This window comes from Rutidosis leptorrhynchoides, chromosome 4 (assembly GCF_046630445.1).
Source record: "Rutidosis leptorrhynchoides isolate AG116_Rl617_1_P2 chromosome 4, CSIRO_AGI_Rlap_v1, whole genome shotgun sequence".
Lineage (NCBI taxonomy): Eukaryota > Viridiplantae > Streptophyta > Magnoliopsida > Asterales > Asteraceae > Rutidosis > Rutidosis leptorrhynchoides.
The window spans coordinates 502,607,717-502,619,578 of NC_092336.1; positions in this window are offsets into that span (position 1 = coordinate 502,607,717).

Consider the following 11,862-nt stretch of genomic DNA (forward strand, 5'->3'; position numbering starts at 1 on the left):
CTTGTATGTCTTGTAAGAACAAGATGATATGAAGAATCAAACTAAAGAGTTTGATTCCTAGTAGCTAGTAAGTAACAACAACAAGTAAGTAATTAAACAACAAAGAACAAGTAAACAACAAACAAATGATGATGATATTGTGCTTGGTTGTTACGGTTTTAGTAAGAAAAAGGAAGAGGAAATCTAGTTCATGTTACTTACAAGATGTAGAGAAAAGATGAGAGAAAAATGGAAGTAGCAAGTAAGTGTGATTGGAATGAGTGAAATGTGAGAGTAAGTAGTAAGGAAAATTGAAAAGAAACTCTCCCATATACACTCCAAAACCAACGGCTCAAAAAGAAAAGAGGAGGAGGGAAAAGTCCATGAGGTTCTAGCATGTTAAAGCTTAAAAAGTTGGTTAAATGGGGTGGTTTCATGGGGATAAGGTGGTAACTAGATTCTTCAAGTATTAAACAATCTGGTTAATCTCTAAATGTACTACTTACATGTGTGTTGGGCTAATGAGTCCACTAAAGAAGTAGGGTGGGCTTCATAAGTCCATTAACACTAATTAAGGCCCAAGTTCAAGTAATTAACAAGTTAATCCAATAAAAGCCCAAGTAACTAACTAGTAACCATAGTTAATTAAAATGATTAATAAACTTAATCATGAATGCAAATAATATCTAAAAATATTATTCGTGAAAGTTTCGTGTGAAAGACGTTTCGGGCATTTAAAGTCAAGTATGGTGTACCATGGTTACAAGTAAATGTAATCACATACATTCGTTTAATCACAAGTATTAATAATAACCATTATTAATTAAAGACGGAAAAATCAGGGTCGTTACAGGTTCCATACAAATAGTGTCTCCACAGTTTCAAAGCAAACACTACTACAGCCATTTCAAGATCATGCACTGGATAATTCTTCTCATGAACTTTCAACTGTCGAGAAGCGTAAGCGATTACTTTATCTCTTTGCATTAATACACAACCCATCCCAGCATATGACGCATCACAGTATACCACGAAGTCGTCTGAACCTTATGGTAAAGCTAACACTGGTGCCTGACACAGTAGCTGTTTCAAAATCTGAAAAGCCTTTTCCTGTTCATCAGTCCATCGAAAGGCTACATCTTTACGAGTCAACTTAGTCAATGGACCTGCTATTTTAGAAAAATCTTTGATAAACTTGCGATAATAACCAGCTAATCCCAGAAAACTCTTAATCTTAGTTGGAGTCTTCGGAGAATTCCAATTCATTACCGCTTCTATCTTTATCGGATCAACCTTTATACCTTCAGCACAAATCACATGACCCAAAAACTGAACATCACGTAACCAAAATTCACATTTTGAAAATTTTGCAAATAGATGCTCGCGTTTCAACAAGTTCAAAACCTGTCTCAGATGTTCAGCATGTTCACTCTCTGTCTTTGAATACACTAGTATATCGTCTATAAATACGATCACAAACTTATCTAAGAATGGACGACACACTCTATTCATTAGATCCATGAAGAATGCCGGCGCATTCGTCAACCCAAACGGTATGACAAGAAATTCATAATGACCATACCTTGTTCTGAACGCTGTTTTCGGTATATCTGATTCAGCAACACGGACCTGATGATATCCGGATCGTAAGTCTATCTTAGAAAAGAATGAAGCACCCTGTAACTGATCGAACAAATCGTCTATTCGAGGTAATGGATACTTATTCTTCACTGTTCTTTTGTTCAATTCACGATAATCAATACACATTCGCATTGACCTATCTTTCTTTTTAACAAACAATACCGGAGCACCCCACAGTGAAGAACTCGGTCGGATAAACCCACGATCTAATAACTCTTGAATCTGTGACATCATTTCACGGATTTCAGACGGCGCTAATCGGTATGGAGCTTTTGCAACTGGAGTTGTTCCAGAAACCAACTCAATCTTATATTCGACTTCCCTTACCGGCGGCAGACCTGGTAACTCATCTGGGAACACTTCGGGAAATTCTGATACTACCGGAATATCAGCCATTGTTTTCTTTTCTTTCTTCACATCAATCACATATGCAAGAAATGATTCACAACCCTTTACCATCGACTTTTTCACTTTCATCATGGTTATCAACAGAAAATTATACCCGCCCTGCTCCCCTCTGGCCACAACACAGGTTCCATCGGTCGAACGAAAGGTAATCATTTTCCTATCAAACTTAATATTAGCCCTAAGCGAGCTTAGCCAATCCATTCCTAATACTACATCAAAGCTAGGAATAGGTAACACTAAACAAGTCACCGGGAAAGACTTCCCTTCGATCTCAATACAAACCCCAGACACATATGTTGTGACGGGTGTGGTCTTACCATCTGCTACTTCTACACTAACCGGCTTGGGTAACACAGTAGCTGGTAAATTCAACTTAGCACAGAAATCTAAGGACATAAAACACCTATTGGCACCACAATCAAACAATACACGAGCAGGTATTGAGTTGATTAGAAAAATACCGGTGATCACTTCGTCGGTTGCCACGGCATTCTCAACCGACATCTGAAAAGCTCTAGCCTCTGCTGTTGGAGGGTTCTTCCTCATCTGCCCACTCGAGGCAGTTAACCCTCCGGCTGATGCCGAACGCGCCACTGGCCCTGCCCCGGAAGTACCACTCTTCGACGGACAACTAATTGCACGATGCCCTGGTTTATGACAACTCCAACACACACTATTCGGATACGAGCATGCTGAAGACTCATGCCCAACAACACCACACTTTAAGCATCTTCTTATAACCTCAGAACACTGACCACTATGAGAAAATCGACACATGTGACACCAATTCCCTTTACCTGATCCAGATCCAGAACTACTCTGACCACTTTTACCCTTCGATTTAAACCCACTAGACTTCTTGGATTTAGATCCTGATTGTACAGATACTTGCCAACCTTGTTGTAGCACATTACCAAACATTCTATTTCTGGCGGCATGAACATCACTTTCTACCATCTTAGCCATCACAACAGCTTGAGACAATGATGTAGCTGTTCTAACGAAAGTTCGGTACTCTGGCAAAATGATATTAACAAAATGTTGAATACGAGATGCTTCGTCTGGCACCCACTGTTGTACAAATCTCAGTTTATCCATATACTTCTCTACTACCTCGTCGATCGTCATTTGAGGTGTCATCTTCATTTCAAGAAACTCAGTCTTGATTCGGTTCATATCAAATGGATTACAATACTGTTCACACACCTTCCCATGAAACTGCTCCCACGTGATCATACTCACTTGCTCTTTTGGTATACTGGAAATCAAAGAATCCCACCAAATCATAACCCTACCTTTCAACATTCGACTAGCATACGTTACTTTCAGCTCAGGTTCACAGTGACACACTTTAAATACCCTTTCAATTTCTCGTAACCAATTGAGAGTTACAGTCGGATCAGTACTTCCAGAAAACTCGGAGGGTTTGCAATCACGGAAGTTCTTATAAGTACACCTTTTGGGTGGTTGCATGTAAGGTTGATGAAACATTTGCATTTGGTATGGGTTCATCATCATGGGATTTTGGTAAGTAAAAGTGTTTTGCGGTGGCATATAGTATTGGTTAGGTATTTGATTCTGAAACTGGTTCTGGTGCACATTAGGTATCGTTTGGGATTGCGCGGTTGGGAATCCAGGTGGTGTATCATCATTTCAAGAATGCCTCGCTAATTCAAGCTCATTAATTTTGTCTTCAGCCTCTTTTAGCTTGCTTTCTAACTGAAGGATGTAACTATTCTGATCATCATCTGACTCAACACCCTCTTCTGGTGCTCTGAATATTCCGGGGTTGGATGGGCCAGTTGCGTTTCTATCAGCCATACCTGTGCTACAAAACAGCTCACACAAAAGCTTAGTGGATAACAGTTAGTTCAATCACAACTAACACACACATATATATCCTATTTTTACTTAGCCCCGCACTCGCACGTACTTGTTGCCAAACCATGCTCTGATACCAACTTGTAACACCGGCCATTTTTTTTTAAACACAGCGGAAGACTTTATTAACAAACACACAATAAGTCGCGTCATTACATTAATCTGGGTAATTAAGTTTAATTTTACACAATGGTGTTACGTTGTTACAAAATATTATATAAACAAAAGTCCACATCAGAGTAGGGTTGTCAAACATGTCTTCTGCAACAGCACCCATCCCGACTAGCAGTACCTAAAGCTGCAAGGAGAGAATATGTGGGGGATTAGCGCACCGCTAAGTGAATGGAATCTATCTAACAGATATAGCTTAAGCCACACACAAGCTATATACTACAACAATACATGCTTACTACCAACTAGCATACAATAAGACAATAAGAAGATCGGCGTCTTGTACGAGCACACTGTAGTGACCCGAACTTTTCCATGTTTATATATATTATTTGAGATTGATATTTACATGATTAAATGTTTCCAACATGTTAAGCAATCAAACTTGTTAAGACTTGATTAATTGAAATATGTTTCATATAGACAATTGACCACCCAAGTTGACCGGCGATTCACGAACGTTAAAACTTGTAAAAACGACATGACGATATATATATATGGATATACATATGGTTAACATGAGATTATGATAAGTAAGTATCTCCATAAGTATATTAACAATGAGTTACATACATATAAACAAGACTACTAACTTAAGGATTTCGAAACGAGACATATATGTAACGATTATCGTTGTAACGACATTTAAATGAATATATATCATATTAAGATATATTAATATATCATAATATCATGATAATATAATAATATAATAATTTAAAATCTCATTTGATATTATAAACATTGGGTTAACAACATTTAACAAGATCGTTAACCTAAAGGTTTCAAAACAACACTTACATGTAACGACTAACGATGACTCAACGACTCAGTTAAAATGTATATACATGTAGTGTTTTAATATGTATTTATACACTTTTGAAAGACTTCAATACACTTATCAAAATACTTCTACTTAATAAAAATGCTTACAATTACATCCTCGTTCAGTTTCATCAACAATTCTACTCGTATGCACCCGTATTCGTACTCGTACAATACACAGCTTTTAGATGTATGTACTATTGGTATATACACTCCAATGATCAGCTCTTAACAGCCCATGTGAGTCACCTAACACATGTGGGAACCATCATTTGGCAACTAGCATGAAATATCTCATAAAATTACAAAAATATGAGTAATCATTCATGACTTATTTACATGAAAACAAAATTACATATCCTTTATATCTAATCCATACACCAACGACCAAAAACACCTACAAACACTTTCATTCTTCAATTTTCTTCATCTAATTGATCTCTCTCAAGTTCTATCTTCAAGTTCTAAGTGTTCTTCATAAATTCCAAAAGTTCTAGTTTCATAAAATCAAGAATACTTTCAAGTTTGCTAGCTCACTTCCAATCTTGTAAGGTGATCATCCAACCTCAAGAAATCTTTGTTTCTTACAGTAGGTTATCATTCTAATACAAGGTAATAATCATATTCAAACTTTGGTTCAATTTCTATAACTATAACAATCTTATTTCAAGTGATGATCTTACTTGAACTTGTTTTCGTGTCATGATTCTGCTTCAAGAACTTCGAGCCATCCAAGGATCCGTTGAAGCTAGATCCATTTTTCTCTTTTCTAGTAGGTTTATCCAAGGAACTTAAGGTAGTAATGATGTTCATAACATCATTCGATTCATATACATAAAGCTATCTTATTCGAAGGTTTAAACTTGTAATCACTAGAACATAGTTTAGTTAATTCTAAACTTGTTCGCAAACAAAAGTTAATCCTTCTAACTTGACTTTTAAAATCAACTAAACACATGTTCTATATCTATATGATATGCTAACTTAATGATTTAAAACCTGGAAACACGAAAAACACCGTAAAACCGGATTTACGCCGTCGTAGTAACACCGCGGGCTGTTTTGGGTTAGTTAATTAAAAACTATGATAAACTTTGATTTAAAAGTTGTTATTCTGAGAAAATGATTTTTATTATGAACATGAAACTATATCCAAAAATTATGGTTAAACTCAAAGTGAAAGTATGTTTTCTAAAATGGTCATCTAGACGTCGTTCTTTCGACTGAAATGACTACCTTTACAAAAATGACTTGTAACTTATTTTTCCGACTATAAACCTATACTTTTTCTGTTTAGATTCATAAAATAGAGTTCAATATGAAACCATAGCAATTTGATTCACTCAAAACGGATTTAAAATGAAGAAGTTATGGGTAAAACAAGATTGGATAATTTTTCTCATTTTAGCTACGTGAAAATTGGTAACAAATCTATTCCAACCATAACTTAATCAACTTGTATTGTATGTTATGTAATCTTGAGATACCATAGACACATATACAATGTTTCGACCTATCATGTCGACACATCTATATATATTTCGGAACAACCATAGACACTCTATATGTGAATGTTGGAGTTAGCTATACAGGGTTGAGGTTGATTCCAAAATATATATAGTTTGAGTTGTGATCAATACTGAGATACGTATACACTGGGTCGTAGATTGATTCAAGATAATATTTATCAATTTATTTCTGTACATCTAACTGTGGACAACTAGTTGTAGGTTACTAACGAGGACAGCTGACTTAATAAACTTAAAACATCAAAATATATTAAAAGTGTTGTAAATATATTTTGAACATACTTTGATATATATGTATATATTGTTATAGGTTCGTGAATCAACCAGTGGCCAAGTCTTACTTCCCGACGAAGTAAAAATCTGTGAAAGTGAGTTATAGTCCCACTTTTAAAATCTAATATTTTTGGGATGAGAATACATGCAGGTTTTATAAATGATTTACAAAATAGACACAAGTACGTGAAACTACATTCTATGGTTGAATTATCGAAATCGAATATGCCCCTTTGTATTAAGTCTGGTAATCTAAGAATTAGGGAACAGACACCCTAATTGACGCGAATCCTAAAGATAGATCTATCGGGCCCAACAAGCCCCATCCAAAGTACCGGATGCTTTAGTACTTCGAAATTTATATCATATCCGAAGGGTGTCCCGGAATAATGGGGATATTCTTATATATGCATCTTGTTAATGTCGGTTACCAGGTGTTCACCATATGAATGATTTTTATCTCTATGTATGGGATGTGTATTGAAATATGAAATCTTGTGGTCTATTGTTACGATTTGATATATATAGGTTAAACCTATAACTCACCAAAATTTTTGTTGACGTTTAAAGCATATTTATTCTCAGGTGAATATTAAGAGCTTCCGCTGTTGCATACTAAAATAAGGACAAGATTTGGAGTCCATGTTTGTATGATATTGTGTAAAAACTGCATTCAAGAAACTGATTTCGATGTAACATATTTGTATTGTAAACCATTATATAATGGTCGTGTGTAAACAGGATATTTTAGATTATCATTAATTGATAATCTACGTAAAGCTTTTTAAACCTTTATTTATGAAATAAAGGTTATGGTTTGTTTTAAAAATGAATGCAGTCTTTGAAAAACGTCTCATATAGAGGTCAAAACCTCGCAACGAAATCAATTAATATGGAACGTTTTTAATCAATAAGAACGGGACATTTCAGTTGGTATCAGAGCGTTGGTCTTAGAGAACCAGAATTTTGCATTAGTGTGTCTTATCGAGTTTGTTAGGATGCATTAGTAAGTCTGGACTTCGACCGTGTTTACTTGAAAAATGATTGCTTAACAAATTTTGTTGGAAACTATATATTTTTAACATGTGAATATTATGTGATATATTAATCTCTTAACGTGTTTGATATTATGTGATAGATGTCTACCTCTAGAACAAGTCCCATTGACTCACCTAATAATAATGAAGAGTCAAATGTAAATTGGAATAATTCGTGGACTGATTCACAAGTTCCCGAAGAGGAACCGGAAGAAGAGTCGGAACCGGAAGAAGAATCGGAACCGGAAGAAGAATCGGAACCGGATGAAGAAGTAGAACCGGTGGGGGAAATAATAAAACGGTAAGTAAAAGAAAATCCTCAACCAACCGACCAAGGTTAATTATGGTCAATGGTGTTTCCGCCAAGGAAGCAAAATATTGGGAGGATTACCAATTCTCCGATGAATCGGATTCTGGCGAGAATTCCGATGATGTTATAGAAATTACCCCAACTGAATTTAAAAAGGCAAAAGAAAATAATAAGGGAAAGGGGATAAAAATAGAGAAATCTAATTCCAACCCCGATGAACTTTATATGTATCGTCAACCCCCGAAGTCCTTAAGTTGTAACAATGACCCGGGAACCTCTAAACCACCAGGTTTTTCTAAACCAATGTGGATAACGACGGCTCGTATTAGGGGAACATCATATATCCCTAGAAACTTGGCAAAACGAACCAAAACCGAAGAAGAAGAAACAAGCGAGTCGGAATAAGATAGTTGTATTCGTGTGGTGTAATATATGTAATATAGTGTGCTTATGCTTTATGATATATGTAAAAATTACTTGTATTAATAAGTATTTTTTTTTTATGAATCTAACTCTTGTCTATTTTACAGTATAAAAACACAAAATGAATAGACAACCCAATATTTTAAGAGACCTACCCGGAGACATGATTGATGAAATCTTGTCTAGATTCGGTCAGAATTCTTCGGCACAACTATTTAAGGCGAGATCAGTTTGTAAGACATTCGAAGAACGTTCCAAGAATTCCTTGGTTTATAAAAGGCTTTCGTTCGAAAGATGGGGGATATCACATTGGGAAACCCATAAGTTACGATGTGTTTACTTTGACGCATATATTGCGGGGAACCCAAATGCTATTTTACGCAACGGGTTAAGAAATTATTTTGACTCAATATATCCGAATATTGGACTTCTTGATTTAGAAAAAGCGGCTAACATGCAACATAAAGAAGCATGTTATGCTTACGGATTAGTAATGTTCGCTTCTCACCAAAGTGAGAACAAGAACATCGGGCTACAACTATTAAACAAAACGTTTCCACAAGTGACGGAGTCGGTAATTGGGGTAAGAAATGAGGTTTTTAGATTATTACGGGACTGTTGGACATTACGTAACCCTCATCCCTTTGACGACGTTACAACACGCTGTCTTATCAACGGCCATAATGGTTATGTTCCACAAGACCAAGGATGGGAAGTAATCCTAGTAAAACCAGAATGCATGACTTGTTTCTGGACGTATGAATTACGTGTCTTTATTGCCTTTGCTGAACGACTTGTGTACTAGCTAGAATTATCTTCACAACCATCTTGTATCAAATTTATTGTGTGCTATATTTCATGCTATAAGTAAAATAAGCGGTATTGTACGTTTGTAAAATATTGTGTAAAAGTTTGAACGCGAAATATTATTATAATCAGTTTTTCATATAGAATTGTAGTAGTTGAATTGTATATTAGCTACTAAGTATGAACTTAACGGGTAGGTACTACCCGAATTTAAACTTATAAAACGCTAATATGAAGAAAAAGATTTTATAAATGAGTTCATATTATGCTACGAAATACTATTAACTACTCTTAATATTCTGTATGATTAACTTGTTCCATTTAACTATTTTGAAGGAAATGGCACCGACTACTCGACACACCGTGAATATGAATGAAGAGGAATTCCGTACTTTTCTAGCTTCAAACATAGCCGCAGTACAGGCTGCGCTACATACCAACAATAACCTTGGATCTAGCAGTACAGGAAATCGTGTAGGATGCACCTACAAAGAATTCACTGCCTGCAAACCTTTGGAATTTGATGGAACCGAAGGACCGATCGGATTGAAACGGTGGACCGATAAGGTTGAATCGGTGTTTGCCATAAGTAAGTGTACTGAAGAGGACAAAGTGAAGTACGCTACGCATACCTTCACAGGTTCTGCGTTAACATGGTGGAATACCTATCTAGAGCAAGTGGGACAAGACGATGCGTACGCACTACCGTGGTCAGCATTCAAGCACTTGATGAACGAGAAGTACCGTCCCAGAACCGAGGTCAATAAGCTCAAGACAGAACTTAGAGGGTTACGAACCCAAGGATTTGATATTACCACGTACGAAAGACGATTCACAGAATTGTGCCTATTGTGTCCGGGAGCATTCGAAGATGAGGAAGAGAAGATCGACGCGTTTGTGAAAGGATTACCGGAAAGAATCCAAGAAGATATAAGTTCACACGAGCCCGCCTCCATACAACAGGCATGTAGAATGGCTCACAAACTAGTGAACCAGATTGAAGAAAGAATTAAAGAACAGACTGCTGAAGAGGCCAATGTGAAGCAAGTCAAAAGAAAGTGGGAGGAAAACGGTGATAAGAATCACCAATACAACAACAACAGTAATTACAACAATAATCGCAACAATTATCCCAACAATCGCAACATCAATCGCAACTACAACAAACAGCCCAACAACAACAACAGCAGCTACAGCAATCATCCCAACAATAATAATAACTGCAACAACAACAATCAGAAGCAGCTATGCCAAAGGTGTGAAAAGTATCACTCGGGGTTCTGCACCAAATTTTGCAACAAGTGTAAAAGAAATGGTCATAGCGCGGCGAAGTGTGATGTCTACGGACCAGGGGTTAACAGAACGAAAGGAACAAATGGTGTCGGAACGAGTAATGGCGGAGCAAGTAGTGTCGGAGCAAGTTATGCCAATGTAGTTTGTTATAAATGTGGAAAACCGGGCCACATTATTAGAAATTGCCCGAACCAGGAGAACACGAATGGACAAGGCCGCGGAAGAGTTTTCAATATTAATGCGGCAGAGGCACAAGAAGACCCGGAGCTTGTTACGGGTACGTTTCTTATTGACAATAAATCTGCTTACGTTTTATTTGATTCGGGTGTGGATAGAAGCTATATGAGTAGAGATTTTTGTGCTAAATTAAGTTGTCCATTGACGCCTTTGGATAGTAAATTTTTACTCGAATTAGCAAATGGTAAATTAATTTCAGCAGATAATATATGTCGGAATCGAGAAATTAAACTGGTTAGCGAAACATTTAAGATTGATTTGATACCAGTAGAGTTAGGGAGTTTTGATGTGATAATCGGTATGGACTGGTTGAAAGAAGTGAAAGCAGAGATCGTTTGTTACAAAAATGCAATTCGCATTATACGAGAAAAAGGAAAACCCTTAATGGTATACGGAGAAAAGGGCAACACGAAGCTACATCTTATTAGTAATTTGAAGGCACAAAAACTAATAAGAAAAGGTTGCTATGCTGTTCTAGCACACGTCGAGAAAGTACAAACTGAAGAAAAGAGCATCAATGATGTTCCCATTGCAAAAGAATTTCCCGATGTATTTCCGAAAGAATTATCAGGATTACCCCCACATCGATCCGTTGAATTTCAAATAGATCTTGTACCAGGAGCTGCACCAATAGCTCGAGCTCCTTACAGACTCGCACCCAGCGAGATGAAAGAACTACAAAGCCAATTACAAGAACTTTTAGAGCGTGGTTTCATTCGACCAAGCACATCACCGTGGGGAGCTCCTGTTTTGTTTGTCAAGAAGAAAGATGGTACATTCAGGTTGTGTATCGACTACCGAGAGTTGAACAAACTTACCATTAAGAACCGCTACCCACTACCGAGAATCAATGACTTATTTGATCAACTACAAGGCTCGTCTATTTATTCAAAGATTGACTTACGTTCCGGGTATCATCAAATGCGGGTGAAAGAAGATGATATTCCAAAGACTGCTTTCAGAACACGTTACGGTCATTACGAGTTTATGGTCATGCCGTTTGGTTTAACTAATGCACCAGCTGTGTTCATGGACCTTATGAACCGAG